The sequence below is a fragment of the Lynx canadensis genome, chromosome A2 (assembly GCF_007474595.2).
Source record: "Lynx canadensis isolate LIC74 chromosome A2, mLynCan4.pri.v2, whole genome shotgun sequence".
Taxonomy (NCBI): domain Eukaryota; kingdom Metazoa; phylum Chordata; class Mammalia; order Carnivora; family Felidae; genus Lynx; species Lynx canadensis.
In genome coordinates this window covers 137,002,559-137,029,281 of record NC_044304.2, presented here as the reverse complement: position 1 = coordinate 137,029,281, position 26,723 = coordinate 137,002,559, and the positions used below count along the sequence as shown (strand labels likewise).

Sequence of the window (26,723 nt, the reverse complement as noted above, 5' to 3'; positions counted from 1 at the left end):
TTTCTATACTAGGAATTCACTTCACAGATTTTCCAAAATCCCTTGCCTAATCTGTCATCATAAAATTTATGGCTTTGACAAAAATTAAAATAACAAAAAACTGGCTATCAATTTTCCCCTTCTAAAATAAATCATAGTGTGCCCATAAATGGAATACTCAGCTGTCAGCAGAATGGATAAGGCATAACTGACAGCAAAAAATATTACCTTGATTTCCTTGTCATATGTAAAATGTAAACAAAACAATACAAACGAAAACTAACTCATAGATATAGAGAAGACATCAGTGGTTACCAGAGGGGAAGATTTTGGGGGGATGAGAGAAAAGGATGAAGGGGGTCAATTTTATAATAATTAGTGGTAAATTTGGGGGGTAATCACTTTGTAGTATATGAAGATGCTGAGTTACATGTAATCATGTACACCTGATAAAAAAAAAACAAAACAAAAAAGAACATAAAACAAAAAATTTAGCCATCGAATCCTGTAACAGAAAAAGGAAATTAGTGGGTAAAATTGTCAAATTCAAGTAAAATGTGCAGTTTAGTTACTGGTATAATACTAATTTTTTAGTTATGGTAATTGTACTATCGATGTGTGAGATATCAATCTGAGGGAAAACAGATGAAGGGTAAAATTAGATTTTTTAATTATCTTTCAACTCTTCAGAAACTAAAATTGCTTCAAATAAGAAAAATAAGAACTGTTATTGAATAATGGATTTGATATTTTCAGGTTAAGTTAAAAACATAAAACAGGAAGAAACAAAACAAAACCAGAACATAAAAAGGAGGCAATCCATATTTAATACTCATGGCACCTTCCCCCTTTATATTCAGTGTTCCATATCCCTGAAAAAAAAAAAAAAACAGCTGTAATTGTTTATACATGTTGCTGAGGACAAGGTTTCTGGATGCTGCCTGAGGCTCAAGGGTTTTATTACATGAATAATGAAAAATAGAATTTGAGACTCTCTGTGCCCAAACCAATGGTAGTAACAGCAGTCCTGTGAACCTCATGTGTTTGAAGCAAATCCCAGAGTAAGCTAGCTCCATAGTCACAAGTGACAACTGAGCTGCAAATGGCAAACAGCAGCCACCACAGTCCATAGCCTAACCACACTGCAGAGCTCAGAGAAGTTCCCTGTGCAGCTCTGTTTGCTCTTCGCAATCAGCATTCTGGCACCAATCCAGGTGATGGCTCTTTCCCAGACAGTCTCCGGGTCAGGCCAAGGTGTAACATCCCTCCTTTCATTTATTCATTCTGTTTTTGTCTTGTTTCTTTTAATCAGTTATTTCAGAAAGGGCTTTATCATTTAAGGGCAAAGGCAAAACGCAGTAAGTGAACAACTCTAATAAGGCATAATTAAATTAGGTGGAGAAAGATTCACTGTACAACAATTATATATATAGTGTGTCTGTGTGTGTTTCATAGAAAAATTGACAGCATTCAAAAATGCTTTTATTCATGTGTAAGGAAAAAATGTCTTATTACAATGCTTGATTTATAAAATCACAGATTTGTTTTTACCCCAAAGGCTAAAAAATATCTTGAGTAATCATAATCCCATTATGCTTAACATTTTAAGTCATTCAGAAAATAAAAATGATAGTTAACATTTCTTAGATGTTTACCATGTGCCAGGCTCTCTTTGAAGAACTTAACATATATTATTTCTTATAATCTACATGCGGTCATTATAAGCTGGGCACTGCTGTCTCCCCCATTTCTAGGATAAGATGAAACACTGATGATAACTTGTCAAAGAGCACACAGCTGGGGTGTGATGGAACAAGAATTAAGCTCACTCAGTCTAACTCCTAAATTGTTCCCCATATCATCCACTCTTCTTCATGTCAATGAGACTTCAGTATTCTCAAAGAAAATTTTGCCATAAAACAACACCCTTATGACTTTCATTACCACAAAAAGACGTAAATTTGTGTCTTCTTTGTCTTACATGAAAATAAATGTTTTGGCTTTAACCTATGGATGAGTCCAGCTGTTTTATTACAGACAGATGCTAAACGAAAATAAGGACACCTTATTCTAAGATAAAGAATCAAGGTTTCTAAATTTGATTAGTTGGAAGGAAAAATGAAGACATCTTCTAGAGCTGCTTCATAATTATCTATTTGGTGACGGACCACGTGTCAAAATCTGCTCCCATGGTCCTCACTTTTCTGCAGTTATTTTAGGGTGACTTTCATTACTGAAGAGAAATTGCAAGGATGACCAAATCAGAAAGGAATTTGGGGAAAGAAAGAAGGAGTTCCAAAGACAGTTTCTTCTTCTATCTTTCTGCCAGCCTATTGGTCTTTCTATCAATCTATTTACATTCTGATGATGTCATGCAAATTGGACCCAAATACACATGCCACCAACACCAGGAATATTAATGGCTATGAGGGAACTTACATACAAGGAAGCAGCAAACACACAGTGATATTTGGATGCAGGCAGGTGCAACGTGCACAGGGGCAGCCACCACACTGTGGCCAGGAGAGGATCTAGCCTCAGCTTATTTCTCTTCATTTGCAAAATCAACCTAACAGTGAATTCAATCTAATGTGCAGATTTTTTTTTATTTCTCAAAACAAACCAAAAAAAATCAGAATACATGCAAAATGATTAGACCTTGCCTGATAGGCCACACATTGCCACAAATAGAAGAATTATTATTTTTATTGCTACTTTACATTTTCTTTTGTATTTTTGTTCCAAAGGAATGACTGATGAAAATCCAAAGGCAAAATAGGAGAGCAGAGCTATATCACCAAAACTGCTGAGAAAAAAAAAAAAACAAAAAACAAAAAACTAACTATAGGCTGAACAGGGTTTTATAAGTCTTCACATCATAGTGACTTTTTGCTCTGACCAGTCTTCTAAGAATAATGTGTTCCATTTAATATTCTATATAATAAATAGAAGATGTACTAAAAGGAAATGTCATATCATGTGTCTAGTATCGTGTACTCAGCTGATCCTCAATAACCAGAACATATCTCATCCTGACCATTCATTTATGGAGTATAGGTGCTTCTGTCAAAAAGAAAGGGAATGCATTTGGGATTAGTTATAGCAGAAACATCCCTGACTTAAAAGCTGAAATATGCGTAGGGCAGAAAATAATCATTGAAAAATGGCACAAAAGAAAAATATGATCACATCAAAAGCTACAGAATATGAGATTTTGCTTAATTCCACCTTCAGATGAGTATTTAAGATAGCTTTTAGGTCTTACAAGTAAAGATTCTGAAACAACATCTGAACTCTGACAGAGAAAGCATGAAACAATGATGATCAAAAAATCATTCCTGAGGACTCAATTGATGAGTCCAGTGAATTTCCCCAGTCAATGCAAATCTCTGGGTCTCTCTGTTCATTTAATGAAGCTGCTGCTGTCTGAGTAATGAAGGAGCTAACCAATGAGTCAATCAGAGCTCACATGAACAGGACCTTTTCTTTGCTTCTGTGTTATAAAGGAATCAGAGTTAGAGGTTAGTTCACATTCCCTATAGAACAAAAAATGACAGGTGGCTCCTATATCTTTGAGAGGAAACTAGATGAAGATGTCAATTAAAGAGGACATCTGTAAGTTTGTTCCAAAGACCAATTCACCAAAGCCAATACAGGTATTATTATCATTAAAAAAGAGTCTAGCAAAAAGCATTAGAAATTCTAGGACTCCTTGGGTCATTGGATAGCATTCAGCATGCTAACATTAGCCTAGTACTTTGTAAGTTTATAATTTGTAAACGCACATGCACACACACACACACACACACACACACGCCCTAGGTAATGGCTTAGGTCAAAGAAGTTCATTAAACTTTCATGTATAAAACATATCACAGAATCTTACATTTTAGGTAGGGAAGGAACAGTGAAGTATTATTTTAACAAATAAATTATTTTCACTATCTTATAGATGAGACAACTGAAGTCCCAAGAGGTAAGGGACTTTAGGCAAAATCTCCAAAGATCCAGTGAAGGCAATGACTTCAGATATTATTTACTGACGTATTTTTTTCTCTATCAGATACAAAATCCTGGTATAGGTATAAATTTTTGGTATTCATATGAGCAATGTTATCTATATTACTTCCATTCTGTAACAGAATTAAAAATGAGTTCCATCTCATTTTTTATCTCTGTTCATTTTGACTAAGGATATTAAAAAAGAGGCAAAACATGTCATTACTGAATCTCTTCAGATCATTTTCTATTTTTTTTCATTCTTATAAATAGTTAACCCATAGTATTTAAATGAGCTATTTAAACCATCTGTGTTTTGACTAACAGAAATCCAAGATACAGTTTTAGAGACCTGTGTCACCCACTTTTCAAACATTCGTGTTACACCACTTTGCCTTTAAGAAAGACATATATTAGTACCTGTTTTTGATCACCAGAAGAAATCTAAAGAGGATTTTTATTTTTACACAAAAAGGTTAAAGCAAAAACAGCATTCACTGTTTTGCAGTGAGCTGTCACAGAAACAGCAGGTCCCCACAAGCAGTGAAAGTGGAACAGCCAGGGTCTTTCCCCAGGAACTACACTCAAGCATCTAAACTGCCATAGCTCTGAATTACGTCTGTCAGCATTTTATCTTCATTTATTTTGTGCAGTTAGATATGCCCTAAGACCAGAAAAGCCTAAAAGAGGTTATTTCCTGGGGTCTGGGAATGCTAATTTTTTTCTATATGAATTCATGGTAATTGCTTCTTCACTTCACCCCATTTTGGCTTATTAGGGTTTTCACGTAAACATGCTACTTTCAGATAGTGGGAGAAATCTGTATTACATTCCATTCAATTTAGGGAATATCACACTGGTGGAACGTTTCTGCTTTTCAAATAGCAACATGATGACTTAACTGTCCTCAGCCAGTAGTCCTTCAACGGCTGTAGGTACAATGTTGTGAATTACCCCTCCCAAGCATCAAAGAAAAACCTAAGTATCTTGATGCCAAATAGCATTTCTCCTCATATGTTAAATGAATCTACATCTGCCTCATTACAGTCATTTCATCTCCACGTCTTTGTAAAAGTTTATCAATGCTGATAACAACTATGTTTTGGGCACGCAGAGCTCAAAAGACATTTGACTGTTAAGCAAAGAGTATATGAAAAAGTTAATTATTCACATTATGAGGCTTTCTGCAGAGAGACGGGCAGGCTCCCAAGCAGATCCGGAATCACTGGAGAGACTAAGGAAAGAGACTAACTTAGCTTTTATTGTGGTTAGAGGCTCATATGTATGGGAGCCAGAATGTGTGTGGTTTGAACTTCCTACCGGGACAAAAGAGGGAGCACACACACCTGATATCAGTTCGTCCAGATGCTGTATGGAGGGAAGAGTGAGTGGTGGGGCTTGAAATCCATTAGCAGTCAAACACCCAGAGAGTACTCTTTTTATTAAACGTCCCTACCCCAAACAGAACAAGATATATTTCCCTAAGGTGTAAAGACCTACAGGGAATTAAATAAAAGATACTACTTTTAATGAATAATTAACATACATCTATTTTTTCCATCAGTTTACCAATGTCTGTTAAGGGCAAAGCCTGAAGACAGAAATGATCTTGCTCTGAGCTCAGACATGAGGCAGCAGAGGAGTGTGCAAGCAAGGGTAATTTTCTTTTAACAACTTCACACCTTCCATTTGGGGATACAAAAACAAACCTCTTAAGAGGGAAGCCTGTGAGACAAAGCAGAGAGAACATCAATAAAACATGCTAATGTACAGACACACACATACACACATGCACACACAGATGCACACATGCGTGTTCACAGTTTTAAAAGCAAGCAATACTTTTCTGCAATTTGCAATACTCATTTCTAGACCATGTCATTAGCTGAAAAAAAAAAGATTTGAAAGGCAAGGAGATATAGTTTAGTGATGTTGATTTAAGTTGATATAAATAATCTGAATAATTTCCCTGGGTCTTTTGACTTTTCCCTGGTAAAATATTTTCACTTTTTCAGTATTTGTTAAGAAGGCATTTAAGGGGCGCCTGGGTGGCGCAGTCGGTTAAGCGTCCGACTTCAGCCAGGTCACGATCTCACAGTCCGTGAGTTCGAGCCCCGCGTCAGGCTCCGGGCTGATGGCCCGGAGCCTGGAGCCTGTTTCCGATTCTGTGTCTCCCTCTCTCTCTGCCCCTCCCCCGTTCATGCTCTGTCTCTCTCTGTCCCAAAAATAAATAAACGTTGAAAAAAAAATTAAAAAAAAAAAAAAGAAGGCATTTAAGACTATATTGAGTTAGAAGAGTGGCATCAATGAGAGTAACAACATTACTATTCCACACTCAACTTTTACAAAAACATTTTGTATAATACTTAATAAGAAATTAAGACAGTGAATGACTGTAGGAACAATGTAATATTTTGTAGGTTGAATAATTTTCAATTATTTGATGTCAATAAAATTGAAGGGATGCAATAAAGCAATCAGATGATAGCTCATTAAAATAACTTTTGGTAATAGCAATAGGTGTGTTTTGTTCTATAACTCAAAAGAAGTTTTAATAATTGAATGGCATTGTTACAACAGATTCTCCTCTATACAGATCATAGATTTACATCTATGAAATTGAAAAGTAAGAATAAGAATAATGTTGAAACATGGTTCTTTTTGGCAAGAATGCCATATTTAGGCATGGTTTATAATTTATTGAAAAAGAATTACATTTATTTGATTAAGAGATGCATTTGTGAAATCTGAGCGTGTGGCCATGGGTGTCGATTTAGACTAAACCCCGAAGGTTAGCCATGGATTTCCTTTTGTATGTACCCTTTTGGCTTCACTATCAAATAAAGTTACTTTTAAAAGAAAAGAGAGAGAGGAGAAAGAGAGACAGACAGAGAGGGAGATGCATTTGCAATAAAATTTCTTACCTTTCCTATAATTAATAATGATTTTAAAGTTTTTGTTATTTCTATACTGATAAAATATGGTTTTAGTTGAATTCTAAAATTTTACTATAAAATTTAGATTTTTATAATCAGAGAAAATAACTTATTTAATCAAAATTTAGTGGGAATTAGCTGCTAACACTATCAGTGTCTGGCCTTTGGCCCGTGGCCCACCTCAAGGTCTTTTGTAGTTTGGGGGACATGCCTCCCACACAGTGACAGCTTCTTGCATTAGGACGTCCTTCTCTCTGCCTTAGAACTTCCTGTGGTTATAAAGCCTTTCTTGACCCAAATCTGGGAAGGCAAGGAAGTCCCTTGGACTAAGGTCTCCAGGAGAAAACCTACACCAATAAGGCAAGGAGGTAGATAAGTAAGCAATATTTCTTGCCTTTCAATGAGATAATTATAGTACATATATTAGTTTCCCCAAATGTTTCAGTAGAATGTGAAAGTTACTGCTACTGTTGCCCACAACAGTAACACACTCACTAGTAAACTCTATTGTTTCCCTCGCTCCCCTGCCTCACTTTCCCTGTCCTTTACCATGCTTCCCTAAAGCTTTCCAAAATAAAATACTTAACACCATATAATTGTCCCCAGGTCTACTAATACCATTATGTAATTTTATTATTTACTTTTTAATTTTCAAAAATATTTATTTTGAGAGAGAGAGAGAGAGAGAGAGAGAGAGAGAGAGCGTGCACACACGAGCAGGGGAGGGGCAGAGAGAGAGGGAGAGAGAGAATCCCAAGCTGGTTCTTCATTGTCAGCACAGAGCCTGATGCGGGGCTCAATCCCATGAAACGTGAGATAATGACTTGAGCCAAAATCCAGAGTCGGATGCCTAACTGACTGAGCCCCCCATTATGTAATTTTAAAAAGAAATGTGGTGATTTTTATATTTAACATATCATTAATTACAATATGCCTAATTTATAACCTTTTAACTTTAAATTAATAATGGGAAATTATAGAAGTCAACTGCAATGTAAAAGGGAAATTACACTGTCAAAGTTATTTTAAAGGGTACATGAGTGGAATACTGTCACATAGAGAAACGTTTTGTTTATTTTGGGGGCAGGAGCCCAAACAGGATTATAAACCCGTAAAGTGGACACAGTCAAAGACATAGAAAAGCAGCTTGTGTAATGCACAAAAAGCTACATATTATTTAGGCTGGGTTTTCCACTCTCTATTTCTACCTTCTGTTTTGGGGAAATTGACCTTGCAGTGAAGAAGTGAAAGAAGAAGAGGAAATAAATGAGAAGGATGTGAAGAAAATTCCAATTGCTCACATAGTGTTAGTTACTACGTAAGCACCAGCAGGTTACTTAACTTCCATAAAATCTAATCAGAACTTTTAATAAGGAAAGACTTTTAGCATATTACAATTATTTTCAAGCAAAAAATTTTAAAATGTCACTTATTTTATTTAATAGTAAGAAGAAAAATCACTTGTAGGTAACCATTCAGTTTAACATAGGAAAATGTGGATAGCTTCATAGGCTTGTCATGAGGATTAGATGAGTTAATTCATTTAAAGTGCTTGGCCCAGTGCCTCGAATAGGGAAAGTGCTAAAAATGTTACATAAAAAATAAACAAGAAATACTTGGGAGAGTATGTTTAAACTTTGTTTAGCTTCTTGAGGGAAATTACCTTGTTTTCCACATAACAGTGATGCTATCAGAAACCCAGTATTAAAATGGGTAAACTTAAATTTCAAAAGTCGTTTCTTGGGTTCTTATGAAGTTTTAAAGTTAAATATTAAATTCCATTCAATTCTAATTTTCAGAAATTTGGGAAGGGATATACACTATGAAGTTAAAGTTTGTCCTCTGTTGCATTAGATTCCATATACTGACATGTAGGTGTGACTTTGATTTTCTTTTAGCATGCAAAATAGAATTTAATAATGCTGTTTAGTTCAAAATCCTTATCTCTCTGTCATAATTTTGGATTCTCACTTCTGTTCCTGCCATAGAGGTGTATTATAGTACAAAGAGTATATAATATCTTCTTACTCAAGAACATTTACTATTTTATGGGCACCTGGGTGGCTCAGTCTACTAAACTTCTGACTGCTGATTTCAGCTCAGGTCATGATCTCACAGTTTGTAGATCGAACTCCACATTGGGCTCTGTGCTAAGTGTGCAGCCTGCTTGGGATTCTCTCTCTCTCCCTCTCTCTGCCTGTCCCTGGCTTATGGTTGCGCGCTCTCTCTCTCTCTCTCAAAATAAACATTAAGAAAAAAGAACATTTACTATTTTATAAATGGTGTAGTGATATTACTATGTCAAAATATGAGGTATTATGTGATCCATCAAAATATCTACAGATAAAAAATAATGATTCTTCCCAACTTCAAAATAGTTGTTTCTAATGATACCAGATAGCTATATTTATTTACATGCAATTTCACCTCTAGAGCTAGTTTTAGAGCTGGATGATATAAACAGCCTATCAATGTAAGGATAAATATTAATCTCAAAGGCCACAAGTTTATAATCATATTTATCACCACAAATAAATGAGTTTTGGAAATAATAGATTCTTTTCTGAATTGAAATGTCCCATTTACCAACAAGTGAATTTAAATGTCTCTATTGTTGGCAGAATTCTAAGATGGGCCCTAAGATTCTTACCACTTGGAATACAATATACATATAGATATACATTATATCTATCTATCTATCTATCTATCTATCTATCTAAATTCATTATATATATCTATATTATATATAGAAAAATATATAATACATATTAATGTGACACATGTTTTATATGTATGTATTATATATGTATTATAATATATATACTACATTCATAAAAAAGGTAGGAAATCCTACCATGTATAACAACATAGATTGAGGACATTATGTTAAGTAAATTAGTCAGATAGAGTAAAATAAATACTGTATAATCTCACTTATATGTGGAATCTAAAAACATTAAACTCACAGAAACAGAGAGTATAATGGTGGTTCCCAGGGGCTGGGCATGGAGGAAATGAGAGCTACTGATCAAAGTATATACACTTTCAGTTATAAGATGAATAAGTTCCAAGATCTAATGCACATAATGGTGGCTATAGTTAACAATATTGTATTGTCTATTTGAAAGACTCTATGAGCATAGAGCTTTAATGTTTTCACCATAACAAAACAAAGTGGTAATTACATGAGGTGAAGGCTGTGTAATCTGTATGGATATCATTTTATAACATACATGTGTATCAAACCATCACATTGTACACCTTAAACTTCCACAATATTATGTGAATTATATCTCAGTAAAGTTGAAGAAAAAAATAGATATAAACAGATTTGCACCCAGAATAACAATTATTTAGCTCCAGATGGGTTAATGTACTTTGTAGCTTTATTATTATTATTATTATCATCATCATCATCATCATCATCATCATCATCATCAAAACAACTTTGGTTATATCAACTCTGAGTCACTGGTGAGGAGACTGAGCCTTTAATGCATGAGGTGTGGTAATGAAGGTCATACATTAGGAGGAGACAAGATTTGAACTGAGATCTATGTACTTCAATGTCCATGTGACTGACCTAACAATGGCGCCTCTACCAGTACCCTACACACACTTTCCCCAAGATAAATGGAATCAAGCAAAAAGAATTCAAGAAAATATATATATGTATATATATATATATATATATATATATATACACATATATACATATATATATATATATATATACACATATATATACATATATATATATAGCTACTATTGCTATTTTTTCTAGATTTATTTTTTTTATTTTTTGAGAGAGAGAGAGCACGAGAGAACCTGTAAGTAGGGGTGGAGCAGAAGGAGAGGGAGAGAAAGAGTTCTTATGCTAAGAATCTTAGCATGTAGGCCGATGTGAGGCTCCATCTCACAACGCCAGGATCATGGCTCAGGCTGAAATTAAGAGTCTGATGGTTAACTGACTAAGCCACCCAGGGGCCCCTAGATTTATTTTTTAAAGTTTTATGTAATATAATGCTATATGTTAATTTTAGTAGTAAAAAGAAAACATTTATTTAAAAAACTAATACTAAAAAATGTCACAAAGTTCAGTTACATCTTTCAAAAACCTTTAGTTAGTTATCTCTAAACCATTCACAGTAAAATACTATCTTTTTAAAATATCTCTAGACACTTAATAACTGTTTTTAGAAAATTATTCTGATACTGTTTCAGTTAAAATGCAATTTAACTGCTTTTCTTTCTTATTGTGAGAAACAATAGGTCAGTATTCTCCAGAACAAGAACTTCAAATAGCATATTTCTGTAACTGCCCCTTGTAAGCCAGTACTTTATGGAAAAGCAAGATTGTTGATTGATATGCCTCATTTAGTTTCCAACCACTCCTTAACTTTCTTAAAACCTCAATACTGTGTAGGATAACTTCTGAAATACTTAATAAAATACCCATAAAAATCAAATACCTCTTAAAAACTAAATTTTATCCTGCCTCTGGCTTACTACTAGAAAACAGATGGAATACTAGGTTTTTACTGGAGTAAAATGAAAAGAAGAAAACCTAAATATCCTCATTGTACAGCAAGTTTCTAGGGATAGTGCTGCCTAGCATACTCTATAAACTAAGCGTCCATTTAGAATATAGATGGTTTTTCCTACTTTATCAATATTGCGACATTCACATTCACAACTGCATGAGGAAGAGACAATACACTGTGACCTGAGAGACATTTGGAACTAATCCCCTTTCTATATCTGTATCTATATATCTATGTATCTATGTATCTGTATATCTGTATATCTATATATATATATATATATATATAACTATATCTATCTATATATGATACGATCCTTTACTGTAAACAATCAGTCCCTATGAAAATGTTTGCCTGACAAATTAAAATACCTATTCAAGTTAAAATCTTCAAATTCTTCCCAACATTACACCTCATTAGAAAGCTGCCAATTGACAGCAAAAAATTCCACTTCCCCAAACTGTGGAAGACACTTCAAAGAAAGTCACTGAGCCATCTGGATGTTGGAGCCTGTGCTGCAAGGCAAAGCATCAAGTGGAGTAGAGGGTAAGGAAGAGAGACTAGCTGTTGAACCAGGTATGAGATATTAAAGATGTTCAATCCTTTAGATACCAAGATGGGGCTTGACTATTCAGAATTTTTAAACTGCATCATTTTTATTATCTTGAATATTTGTAGAGCTAAAACCATATAACTAAGAAACAAATAAAGACCTTCTTCGAAACAGAATAACTAAGGTAAAACATAACTGTAATAATTTACTATAAGTTCTGTAAATACTGCATGCCAGTGAATGATATCTGTGGCTGGAAGAGTGCTAAATAAATTCAAGTGTCATCCTATTTGATTCATGTTAAAATTAATTAAGATTATTGAAATTCTCTCCATATTTACAGATAAGCCAACTTCCTCGGAAATTTTTAGTCAGAGAACAAGGAGTTGGATATACAAATCTACATCTATCCAACCCTGGAGAGTTTACATATTCCCTCTCTCTCATTCAGAAATAATGCTTCATCACTAAGCTATTTACCCTTTATTTACATCATTTTAACAACAAGGTGATTTAATACCTAGCTGATTAAATGTGTTATACTAAGAAAACTACAATATAATGATATCCTATGGGCTAAAAGTGTTTATATTTGAATAAACATTAGATATAGTAATATTATTAGCTTCAAGGACCTGATTTATTTTCTTTTATGAAAAATCAGTGTTAATCTTAAGTAGGCTCCAATTTGTACATTTGATTTATAATAATAGGACACAGAAAAACATTTATAGTATTTTATTTTCTTATAAATGTATCTGTCAACTTCTGTAAGTCAATTTTAATATGCTGTTGTGTTTTAGGTAGGGTTGGATAGGGTCCACAATGGAGAGGCACATTTGAAAAATGCCAGATCTAGACAAAACCAGCCACTCCTCCTCTTGCCTTATAAAAATTCACTCTATCGAAAGAAAAGGGAGTCAGGTCATGGGAATGAGCATGGGCTTTCAAGTCTGAAAGATTTTGAATTCAATGTCAGTCTGGGTCATTTATAGCTCTAAGTGTAACGGCTTTGAACTTCATTGGGTTAAAATGTTCTTGTTTTTATCTATACAACAAAATGCCTGCCAACCCCCTTCCCCAGTGCACACAGACACCAGGAGGGTTTTGTTTTGTTTTGTTTTGTTTGTTTTGTTTTTGGCAGACCTGAGGTAGATCAAGTAAGCTGATATGCTAATATGATACCTTCCAGATACCATATCCTTAGTATTACTGGTACTATCAATTAGATTGTGAGGATGTTTAGGGTTTCCTTTATCTTGCTTCACTACCTTATAAAATCCAGTATCCTCACACATGTTCTCTTTACTGTATTAGTGACACAATGATTTTGTGTGCTTATGAATGTGTGACTGTGTATATATATGTGTGAGTAGGTGTGCATACTTGCATGCCTGAGACAGGGAGGAGAAGGAGGAGAAGGAAGGAGAGGAGGGGGAGGAAGAGGAGAAGGAGAAATGAGAGAAGAAGGAAGAGCGGAGAAAGGAGACTGGAAATACAGAAGGGAAAGAACAAGGAAGGTCAAAGAAAGTCCAAGGAAGGAAAATCCTAAAAGTCTTATTTATAAATGGGGGTTAGATAACAGACAAGTGTTTATCAAAGAAAAAATTATACAATGATGTCATTGGTTTATGATGGACAATCTGGAGAAAATAAGACTAAAATTAATTTGATTGTCTGTATTTTTTCCCCTCCAGAAGCTTGTTCCTACAGGTGAGAGACTGACAATCTGAAACAGAAAATTAATTCATTATATTTTTATTCTCTAATCCCTAGGTTTTGATAACTATAGCTAACTGAATTTTTTTAAACTCGAGAATGTATATATTACTCATATTAAGTACTTGAACATTGAGGGTTAATTTAGACATATTGCATATGGATGTATTTACAGAAACTACTGATACTAAATATGTTTAAAGAAAGGCATAGTAAACATAGAGTGTTTGATTAAAGGGCATCATGTAAATTAATTTTTATTCAAAAATGTCCAAGGGTTGTTAGTTTTAAACTGTAAGATGCAGTCCAATTATCACTCCACACATTTGCAGAAGCACTGTGGTTAAATTAGGGAACTCAATCTGACTGAGCTATTGACAGAGGTGAGGGGTAGCCCTGGCACAGTTGCATTGGCCTCTTTCCTGGTGTCTTTTTTGGAAAGAGATGCCTTTTGCCTCCCACAGGCTTGTTGTCCAATCAACCACCAGGCATCTGGTACAGCAGATGGGCCCCATGTATACCTGGAACAGTGGTGCCAGGACAATCAGTGCTTTTGCCACTTCTGCCTGAATTTACTTGTGCTTTACTAGTTAGACAGCGTTTGTCCATCCTGGAAATACGTATTGAGCAGTAAATACGTGGAGAACTGTGCTGGTTAAAAATTAACTACAGACATGAATCCTGACCTCAAGAAGTTTCACTAAGATAAATCCTTTGCCCACCTTTAGATTTAAATCTAGTTCCATGTTTTTCTCACCAGTTTTACTTCTGGTCAATCCAGTCACTTTTGGATTGCATATTACTTTCATTTTCATGTGGTGATTCTTCCTTTATTTTTTACATTCTTCTATTTTTTTTTTAATTATTTTGTTTGAGAGAGAGAAAGTGTGAGTGGGGAGGCACAGAGAGAGAGGCAAGGAGAGAGAGAGAGACAGAGTCCCAAGCAGGCTACACACCATCAGCACGGAGCTCAACATGGGGCTCATAGCATTGAACTGTGAGATCATGACCTGAGCTAAGTCAGACACTTAACTGACTGAGCCACCCAGGCAGCCTGATATTTTTCTACCTTTATATATTCTATAACATATATTCTTTTTTACGTACTTGCTTTGTTTAATTAACTATCCCCACTTCTATGTATTATTGCACCTTCCGGTCCTATTTCCTTTCCTGGGAATATTACCAGCTTTAGGGGTTTCTTAATCATTTCAAATTATCTGAAGAACTTCTTTTCAACATGCACATGCTATAACTTTGCTCCAAGAGATTTAATTGGGTAGGTCTAGTGTGTGCCTTAGTCATGTGTATCCTATCCAATGCTGTCTATATTGCTGACACTGATTCAGTCAAAATGGTAAAAAAATGACTGTGGCTATGGCAGTATACCTTACCCTTGAATTTTAGGAACCAAGTTTCCTGTGGTAGGAGCATAAATAGAAATATCTCAGGATTCCAGTTGTAACCTTGTTGACAGAAAGAGGTTGGAGAGGATGCTATACCAAAGGTTGTAGTACAATATACCTAAGACTGAATGGAGAAGAAACCTGCTTATAGGACAATAGTTTATCATCCCTTGATATGTTCTTGCTTTGCTCCCCCAAATTATCTGCATACTCTCTAGAGGCTTTGGGCTGAGAATATTCAATAAGTTGCAATGTATTGAAATATATCAAGATACACACAGACAAAAATGACTGATACATTAGTTTTGCTTTTGTGAAGTAAGTAGTGAAATAAACCACAGAGTTAATAATACCTGAGATCTTTGATATGTAAGAATCATTAAATACTTTAACTGAGTATGTAACTAAAACATAAATAAACAGAGCCAATATTAACCAATACTTTAAATCTCTTTAGTCAACAAAAGATGTCTGCTAAAACTATCATCTCCCATCCCAGTCATCTCTACCTCATTCCAGAGCTTTTCATTTGCTTAAAGAACACATAGATTTGTCATAAAATTGTACACACTGTCCTCCTCCCACCATCTAGATTCCTATAAAAATGTAGCTAAATAAATGTGAAGATAAAATACCACATTTTGTTAACCTTGTCACATAATTTCTATTTGTTCTTCTTTAATTATCTTTAGGCCCTGCATTTAGACAAGAACATGTGACTCTATCTTGATTTGTCTAGAAGTTATTACATAAATGTCCTAAGTCAGCAGCAAAAGCCAAACAGGAAACAGTAGATAAGCATCAGAATTATCATTGTAACTACTTTTAAAAATAAAAACTGTTAATAATCTACACACTACTGAAGTTAATATTTACTATTGATATTTCAGTCCATGCTTCAGAGAAAACTGAAATGTTTAACTGATGTTTTCATTTATTCACATAATTTTGCCTTAGAGGTGATGATACAGTATCCTAAAAACATGCTTCTTTACTGAGAATTTGAAGTGGTAACAGTCTGCATATTTGGGTTTTCAGGCACAATGGCAAATGTCATTGCTAAAACCAAGCAAAACATAAAACAACCAAAATTGCATATAAAAGTGAATAATGGTTTGTCATCTCAAAATCAGCAACATGTAATGACTAATCCATTTTTAAAAATTGATACATCTTACCAAGTTTTTACACTCGCCAAGTTTTGATTACCAAAGTAGAGCATGTTTTACAAATGGAAGCCTTTATGCCTCTCCTTCATCTCCCTCCTCACTGGACTGTATTGGTAGTTAGACAATAACCGGCTGTTCTCAGTTGAAAGCAGATGACCTGATCTAGCTGTAGTCCAGTTCTATGCCTGCTCACTCCTTTCTCTTTCTCATCAGAGTATCCTCACAAAGATATGCTCTGTTTGTTAAAGCTACTTTACCTTGTTCTGTATCTATTCCTCCTACTTCTTTTAATGGTTTGTGTCTTTATCCTACATTAAAATTTCCTATAAAAAGCTACTACAACTTTGCTACTGAATTATTTTAAAGCATATTGTTTGAGAATATGACCCACCACATTATTTAGAGCCCCCTTTATAATAATTCATATAATAAAAAGGCTTATAGACTGAGATATCAGGAAAGTCTTGTCTTTTCTTTCTTTTCTTTTTTTTTTTTTTTGTCTAAATATCTTTCCTGCTTTTTTTTTTTTTTTTTCAAGTAATGGAACTGAGATTTTCCCCATTTCCCTTTGGATACCAGAAAAGTACAGAACCAGATTGGCAACCATATTTTAGAATACTTGTAATGTCCATATCAACATCCTGCTCTTATTACTGATATTTTCTATCTTATGTATTTTCCCCTACACCAATCACATATTTGCATTTTTCAATTTAATTGACCATATTTATATAATTTTGTAAGTGACCTCTATTCTTAGGTATAATAAGGGAGTTAGAAACTACACAAAGAAACTACACAAAGATGCCTCTTGAACGACTGCTATTCAAAGTTGTATAGGAACTTCCAGCCAGAACATTAGAAGAAGAAAAAAAAAAGTAGAAAGCATCAAAACTGGAAAGGAAGAAGTAAAGTCACCTTTATTCACAGAAGATGTGAATAAATATATAAATATATATATGTGCGTGTGTGTGTGTATATGTGTGTGTGTACACATATATATACACACACACACACATATACATATATATGTGTGTATAATGTTCCAGCCAGAACATGAGAAAAAGAAGAAAAAAAAGTAGAAAGCATCAAAACTGGAAAGGAAGAAGTAAAGTCACCTTTATTCACAGAAGATGTGAATAAATATATAAATATATATATGTGTGTGTGTGTGTGTGTATGTGTGTACACATATATATATACACACACACACATATATATATGTGTGTGTGTATATGTGTATATATATTTCCATATATATATATACATATATATATATATATATATATATATGTGTATACACACACACACACACACACACACATAGTTCCAAAGAATGCAAAAGAAAGCCACTAGAATTAATAAACAAATACAGCATAATAGATGGGCATGAGATCAACGCACAAAAAGAAATTATGTTTCTATGAAAATGCAGTGAATAATTCAAAAACAATTAAGAAAGCAATTCCATCAATAATAGCATCTAAAAGAACAAAATACCTAAGAATAAATTCAACCAAGAAGGTGAATGAGTTGTATGCTAAAAACTTTATACTGTTTTCAATACTTTCAGTATGATATTCAATATAGAAGTCATTTTGTCTTCCACAGTAACACCACATTGAGGAATGTTTGAATAATACTGTTGTTTTGATTTTGTTTCATATTTGAAGGTGAAGACGGTACATCACTCTGGGTTTTGTTTTCCAAGTGAGAGTAATGAGTGTGCATTTGTATTCTTCAGACTTTTATACATCAGTATCATGACCCAATGTTGGTGGTGCAGCCTTATACCGTAAAAGTTTCTTTTTGGGGGGATATGATTACAGTTTACCTTCTGTATTAAATCTGCTTCAATCACCTATTAATGAACTGATCTCTAAAGCAAACCTGCTTAGCAAAATGAGACCCAGTCATTTATATATTTTGTGATCATAAAGATTTTGGGCCTAGACAAATCATAAAAATAAAAAGTAAAAAAAAAAAATCTAAGCTAAATATACTCCATTAGCACTCCCAAGGGCATTTTTTCTCATTTCAATGACCAAACATGCAGCCAAGAATAGAGCTCTGGGGCTATTTCAGCCCAGAACCTAGTTTGCAGTGTTTACTCAACCACAGATAAGGCTTAACTGAGTTTGAAAAGAGAAATAAAACACAATAGTTTTTCTCCCATAAATATCCTGAATTGAACCTTACAAAGATCAAAAGTGAAAAGAATTAACTGAAAGTGCTACTGTAAAACCAAAGAGAAAATGCTATTTTTATTGGCTTCTTATTCTTTATTATGCTAACTTCAAAAGTTACTGAAATATTTTCAAATGTATCTTTAAAAGATCAACTATAGCAGTTAGGTAGAATAAAGATTGATCATTATAAGAGCTAGATATTAAAATCCAGATTTGAGTAAAATATAAATACTATTATATTTTACCTGACAGGGAGATTAAAGAAGTAAAAGTTCAATGCAGAATTGATAAATAACATATTGATTCTCAAGATTTTAGAAACTTATTTTACAAAATTCTGTATATGCTATTTCTGGAAATGCTATTTCTGTATATTTCTAATTCTGGAAATGCTATTTGCATATTTATTATCTTTATTGTTACCACATGCAATTTAAAAAGAACCTATTAAGAAATATCACTAATATATTACGCTTTTTAACTGTGTACTCTCCCTTCACTTAAATAGAAACCATTTTAGCAAAATTCCTCAGTGCATGCAAGGTGATCAACAAGGATGCAAGAATAATATATTTGTAACAGGGTCTAGCACCAACTTCCCGTGTGAGATAGCAGGGATTTCCCCAACAACTAGCAAATCTGACACTAGCTGAGTGTCCTGCAATTCAACTAAACTCTGACACTGTCTATGCAGAGATAATACCAGATAGCACAGGGTAAGGGCTGAGCCCCACAAGACTGCTCTCCACTTCAGACTCCAGCCACTAGCATAGGTCGTTATATGTATTTCTGACCAACTGAAGTTGGTTCCCACCACTCCCTGCTTGGATTCCCAAATCAGAAGTTCCCACCACTCCCTGCTTGGATTCAATTAATTTGCTAAAGTGGCTCATAGAACTCAGAGAAGCATTTTACTTACTAGATTACCAATTTATTATAAAGGAATATGACTCAGAAATAGCCAGATGGAAGAGACTTCAATAGGTCAAGGAAAATAATGAAAAGTTCCATACCCAGTTCTAGTTTACCACTCTTTCTGAATCTCTATGTGTTCACCAACCTGGAAGAAATCTGTACCCTGTTGTTTTATGGAGGCTTCATTTCATAGGCATCGTTGATCAAATCATTGACTAGTGCTGATTGATTCCACTTCTATCCCCCCCTCTCACCCCAAGAAATTAGGGATTTGACCAAATGTTCCAACCCTTTGTTCACATTTGGTTCCCCTAGCAACCAGCTCACATCCTTACATGCTTTTCAAAAGTCACCCAGCTGTGGTGGAAAGGGGTTTGTTATGAATAACAAGATACCCATTTCACTTTGTGGCTCTGAAGAGATTTCAGAACTGAGGGCAGGAGACCAAACATGAAGCCAAAAGATTTTCCCAATGCTCTTATCTCTTCAGGGTTTTGGGAAATGTGAGCCAGGAATCATGGATAAAGACCAAACATATATGAAAATTATATTTGGTCATCTTAATCAAACATAATTTTCTCATAAATCACAATATTGCAATTTTCATTGCATTTAGAGAATAATTTTCTAACAATAAAAATAAATATTTGAAAATTTGAATTACCACTAATAGGAAAGTTAACTCTACTCTGTATACTGACTGTTAAAAAACAATTGAAGAAAATAATTTAGGTGATACAAACAGACTTTATCACTTCATGAAATGGACAGTCTCCTTTCAGAAAACTGTAAAATGGGGTGGAAAGCACGATGCTTTAATAGGATAAAGACTAAAGAACAAGGAAGAGGAAAGTAGAAAATTTCTGATTGGCTAAGGGCAGACAGTCATCTTTGTTTTGGGTAAGAATGGACAAAGAAATAAGTATAGAGTCCAGAGTTGGCTTGGTATTTGGGGACTAGCTGACGTGATATATGTCTTTTTGGTTACGTAGAAAATTTACAGGGGCATGAAAGTTATTTAAGTTTCTGTTTGCTAATGTGGCATCCTAGAAAAGAGTGGCTCCATCTTGGACTAGAGAGTTATTTATACAGCACTCCTTTTGATCATCCTCTTGACCATTCAAGACAATGATAAAAAATATCAGTCTTAGCATGACTTTTAGTTACCATTGTTTCTTTCAGGTCCCAGTGTAGCATTCACAAAAGATGATCTCAGGTGCCTACTCTTAGAGCTGGTTACAGTCTTCTAGTTTTGTTGTTATTGTTGTTGTTTGTTTGTTTGTTTGTTTGTTTTTGTCATTCTAGTTAAAGACAGACCACCCCTTGGCTGATCCATGGCTGCCCATATGCATTTAACACTTTTGAGAGAACACAGAGTATTAGGGAGACAATAGTTACTAGCAACAAAATAATGCTCATGGTTTGGAGAGGACTCTCAAATCAGGGTCCCCATGGCACAAACCATCTAGAATCAAATAAATCAAGAAAAAAAAAAAACCCAAAGAAGAGAATATTTCTTTAACCCATTTGGCCTTTTTATGTACTTCATGTAACTGTGTCTCCACTTCTCAATAAGTATTCATTTAGAAAATTTGTTCCAGAGAAACTGAGGAGTACAAATCAAGGAGAAGTTTGTGATGGGCAGAAAGAACTACAGGATCATCAGCATCGTATCAAATCCAATAGTCATTTGGAAGCGGATTACCCTCTTTGCAATGCCCTGAGATATGCAAACAATGCATTATCTTTCCAGGGTAGGGAAAGGCAAAAGGTGAAACAAAAGAATGATAAGGATCTTCATAATGTAAGAATTAGGAAAATAATGGTCAAAGAGGGAAGGTGCAGTAGAAAGGAAGAAACATTCTTGATCTGCCATCTTGGGAAGAAGCAGTCTACCCCAATGTTGGCTACCTCTCTTCCTATTCCATTTGATTTTGAGGTCTCCTGCATTTATAAGGTGGAGATACAAAACAACAGGTGGAGTCTTCTTCAGTTGTGAAATGTGTACTCAATGTTCAGCACCTTGTAATTTGGCAGTGGAGTCAGTGGTCAAAAGTTCGACAGGATTCTTTCCATGAATCTCACTTTTAAAAACCATCCGAGTGAAACAATAACTGCTTATGAGTGACAAAAGACTTAAAAATGTCCATGGATGAGAGTTCATTTAATAAGGAAATATAGCTATTTCTGTGGCAGGCAATAATTTAGGATAATATTTAAACAATGGGAGTATTGACAAATTCCTAAAACCTTTAAACAATTTCTGGAATACCTGTATTAGAAACACATATCCATATGCATATAACTTAAGAATGTTTATCATCATTTCTGATTTGACAGTGCTTCCCACATAACGTAACATACCAGATAAACACCAACAAAGTGAGAGACAAATCCTTTGAGATATTCCAGGGACCTCCAGAACATATCACAAAGTTAGTTCAAGGTTCAAAAGATGTCATTTAGAATTTGTTTAAAGTTTGTCAAAAATATCCATATAACCAAAGTGACAAAAATTTTGAAGGCAAACACAGAAAGTTACATAGTTGTGAACAAAACTTAGCTCTTTTATTTTACCTTTTAAATTTATCACCATCATCATCACCATTATTATTATTATTATTATTATTATTTTATTTTTGAGAGAGAGAAAGACTGAGCACGAGCTGGAGAGGGGCAGAGAGGGAGACACAGAATGTGAAGCAGGCTCTAGGCTCTGAGCTGTCAGCACAGAGCCCGACTTGGGCTTGAACTCACAGACTGTGAGATCATAACCTGAGCTGAAGTCGGTTGCTTAACTGACTGAGCCACCCAAGTGCCCCAAAACTTAGCTATTTTAATACTGAGAAGACTGACACTATGTTTCTTTCTTACTTCCTTTTTTTTTAAGTAATCAAAGACCTGAGAAAGACATGAAACATAGTAAATTATTTTGATTATTTTGGTAAAACATAAAATCTTTGCTTCCCAGGCAGATTACTAAAAAGGTAAAGAAAAACCTTTGATTAAAATTTCTTATTTAGAGAAGAGCAATAACCTAAGAAAACTGTCCTTTTTTACAGAGAAAAAAAACAAATTCTAATTTTGCACCACTGTACTTTTGATATTAAAACTTATTTTTAAAAAACTCCTTAACTCCATTCCAATCTCAGCCAGGTTGATGACACATAAAATTTGCTTCCTAGATTCTTTTTCTACAAGCCAATTACAAATGTTTTGTATCCATTCAAATTTTGTCTTGTTTTTCTCATTTTTGAACAAGCACTCATTTTATTTTCATACACAGTTCTTCTTTTCACCATTAGTATTTCAAAATAGTTTTAATCACATATTGATTAGAATTCTTAATGTTTAGATCCATTATTCCTAGTGAAACTGAGCAGTAAGCAATTGTAGATTGATGGTTACACTAGCATTCTGTGAATTGGCAAAATTATAAATAAATTTCATAATTTCTAGAAGTATATTTTTCCTCACAGTAATTTTTATCAATGTGGCACAATACATATTTAGTAACAGACCCACATATCTTTAATCCTTCTGTAAAAGGAAGTCAACAGTGGCTAAATCTATGTTCAGTATTGATATTTCAGTATTTTATCTTATTTGGAAATAATCTGGATATTCAATGACTATCCATCATTCAATTTACCTTAATCTTGTAATTTTGAAATTAAAGTTTCAAGTTACCAAAATGATACTGGAGACTATTTTTAATATGGTTATTTTGTTTTCTTTATTTTATTTTTATTTAGAGAGAGACAAAGAGAGAGAGAGCCCACATGAGTGGGGTGGGGAGAGGGGCAGAGGGAGAAAGAATGAGAATCTCAAGCAGGCTCCACCCGCAGCATGGAGCTGGATGCAGGGTTCCGACCCACAACCCTAGCTAGGATCATGACCTGAGCCAGAATCAAGAGCTGGGCGTTTAACCCACTGTGCCACCCAGGCATCCCTGGAAACTATTTTTAACTAGACATACCATGGAGTATAATTCTTATTAATAAGTTCATTTATAAACTTTTCTCTTACTAATACCTATTTACTTGTTGTTAACACTTATGCTGCCATTAGAAAGTTTCATGAGAAATCAAATAGCTAATTACATTCTTAAGTTATCCTTCTTGCTGACAAATTGTGTAACAGAAATCACAAAAGATACAAAGATAGCTATCTTACCAATATCCAGTGCCACTGCTAAAAAGAGCCCAAAAGGGGGAGAAAAAAAGACCTAGACAATTCTCCTGAGAGCTGGCAAGTCCATAGAGCCCGAGACACAAATGAAGTGCAACATACATTTTTGTCCAGCCATACTTCCATACCTCCAACCTGACAGTTGAGCTGTCTGCATATATGACACAACAGAAAACCTGAAAGCCTCATTCAGGCAGAAAGCCAAAGTTCTCAAAACACAAAGTGAGACAAACCACAGGCTTCCAAGTGAGTAGGGTTTAAAGTAGAGTGTAGTCCCAGCGTATCTACCAGAATTTGGCAAGGTTTTCCATTAATTTAAATTTTTGTTTTCTCTTGGCTATTTAAGGGAATAATTGTTGGGAGTTTACTGGAGAATCCCTTGGGGTTCCATCTACCCTGGGGGGGGGGCGCCATATGAAGGTCCTCCTTTGAGAATAGATATGGGGGCATCTGAGTCAGTGTCAAAGGATTTGTACAAAACCTTGGGAGACAATCTCTTTTCCAGTGTCTTAATTGACTGGGAATAAGACCACAAGTTTTGGGCCAGTGTTTTGATGATGAACTCCCCAGGAGGGTGTAACAGGGAAGACTCTGGTTTTGCTTTAAGTTTCTGACCTAGGAGCTGTTGCATTTGTTAGGCCACTAACTTGGGAGCATATTAATTTACAGTCTTGTGGTCTCTTCAATATCTCTTTGAGATTAGTAGACTCTTTGAGATTAGTAGACTGAGTACTCAAGTAAAGGAGTATAGAGGGGAATAGTAAGAATCACATCAGTCATACAGTTTGTTTGAAGTACCTCTTGTGTCTTTAATTTTTCAAACAATTTTCAAATAAATCTTTCAATGAAAGTATTTTGGAATACTGAAGTCTTTTGGAGCTTTCTGCATGCCAAATAAAATCAGTATGCTATTCTGTTTGTTTAATTTCGGGGACCCTGTTTTCAAGAGGACTTCACAAGGGAACAATGTTATCTAACACGAATGATCCCCACAATGACCACTGTTAATTCTAGGTAGTCTTAGTAAGATTTTACCATTTTTGTAAGTGTCCACTGCTTCTAGGATGACAGTTCTTGGACACAAAATAAACACGTATTCCAAAAGGTGACACTGTCATTTCTTTGAAACTGAGGATCCCATGTTTTCAGCTGAACTGGGGTATTTCAGAGCCATATTAATATCTAAGATGGATGTGTCACTGGGCTGGGAAGTTTGTGGTATTTACGGTATTACCTCATTGCATAGAAATTTTCTTGAGTTTGGTAGTTAAGCTAGTGTCAATATATCCCATTCTGTGGCCAACTTATGACAGAATCGGAGTCTTACAGTAGGTGGCAAGCATTCTAATAGCATTTATGTGCTCAACCCATGCACAGAAATTTTGCAACTCTGGCTTCTGAGATTCTCATTAGTCATACATATAGTATACTTAATCACTAGAGATTTCTATATAGTGGCTGATGCCTCAATGGCTTTTACTAGTCCAATTTGCACCTACTTTGATTTTGAATATGATGATCAAAACACTTCAGATTTCTTGTCTTTATTTTCTCAAGTTCCCCAGGTGTTTATGCTGTGGACTTACCTTGAGATTCTGTATGTACCCTAATGTTTGGTACCATTTCAGACTCCCCATGTAAACTACCTCAGAACCTTTCTGGGAACATACCACCCTGAATGCACCCAATCTTATCTGATCTCGGAAGCTAAGCAGGGACGGGCCTGATTAGTACTTGGATGGGAACAACAACTTTTCAATGAAGTTTGTTTGGATCGGAGAGCTGCACACAAGGGAGCTCAAATCCGAGACTGACTTACCCATGACCATTGGTGATGATGAGAGGAACAGTGAACTCAGAAAGGTCAGTGGATGCTTTCTGCGTGCACCTCCTTCCTGCAGACCTTGAGCAGTCACCTTCAGATTCCATACTCATCACCAAACGCTGTTAAAAATGGTTAAAGAAAACAATTATTGTGATACAAACTTGAACACTTCATGAAGTGGGTAGGCTCCTTTTGGAGAACTGTAAGGCAAGAAGGTTTTGTAGGATAAAGAATAAAAACCAAGGAAGAGAAAAATAGAAAATATCTGATTTGCTGGGCCCACATAGCCAACTGTGAGGAGGAACAAGGAAATAATCACAGAACCCAGAGGTGGCTGACTGGATATGCTATGTTTCTGGTCACGTGGAGCATTTACAGAGACACAAAAGTTGCTCTTTGCTGATGTGGCAGCCCAGGAAGGAGAAGCTTCACTTTGGGTGTAAAAACTTATTTCCATATGGTCCGTGTGGTAGGTAGGTTAAAACAGGGTCCTCCTAAAAACATCTACATCCTAATACTTGGAAACAGTGAATATTACTTTACATAATAAAGTCTTTGTAGAAATGATTAAATTAAATAGTTTATGGTCGAGAGATAATCTTTGATTATCAGAGTGGCCTCTAATTACTATCACATGCTTCCTTGCAGGGATAAGAAGATTTGACAACACACAGAGTAGAAGACAATGTGAAAATGGAGCAGAGAGATTTGAAGGTGCTGACTTTGAAGACTGGAGTGAAGCCAAGGAATGCTGGCAACCACCTGCAACTGAAAAAGGCATGAAATGAATCCTCCCTTTAGTCTCTCAAAAGATGGGAGGCATGCTAACACTTTGATTTCAACCCTATGACACCAATTTTGGACTCTGGTTTCAAAAACTGTGGGAGAATTAACTTCTTGTTTCAAGTCACCAAATTTGGGGTAATTTGCTGCAGTACCAATAAGAAACTAATATGAACCAATATCCAGGCAAATTTGGATCTAATTACATATGGCAAAGAGACAATGAACTTGCAATGTTTTCAAGATAATTAGAAATATGGTTTCATATCCACTATTATTTATGAGGAAACTAATCTTACATTTATATAATATTAAGCAATTAAAAAGTGAAAGCCATTTATATATAAACATTCAGAAAATATGTAGAATCCCCCAGCATTTTTTCCAGGATTTTAAGACTCATGATTTACAATTTCATATGTTACAAAATTTTGTTAAGCCTACTCCTTTTCAGATATTCAATGTAATCATGAAGAGGTGAGATATTTCTTGAGAAGCAGTTGTATTTCTGTCAG

General features: G+C 34.9%; 1 pseudogene; it reads right to left on the bottom strand.

Moving 5' to 3' along the window:
• Positions 1-26,723, bottom strand: part of LOC115501838 — a 177,552-nt pseudogene that overhangs the window by 34,133 nt on the left and 116,696 nt on the right.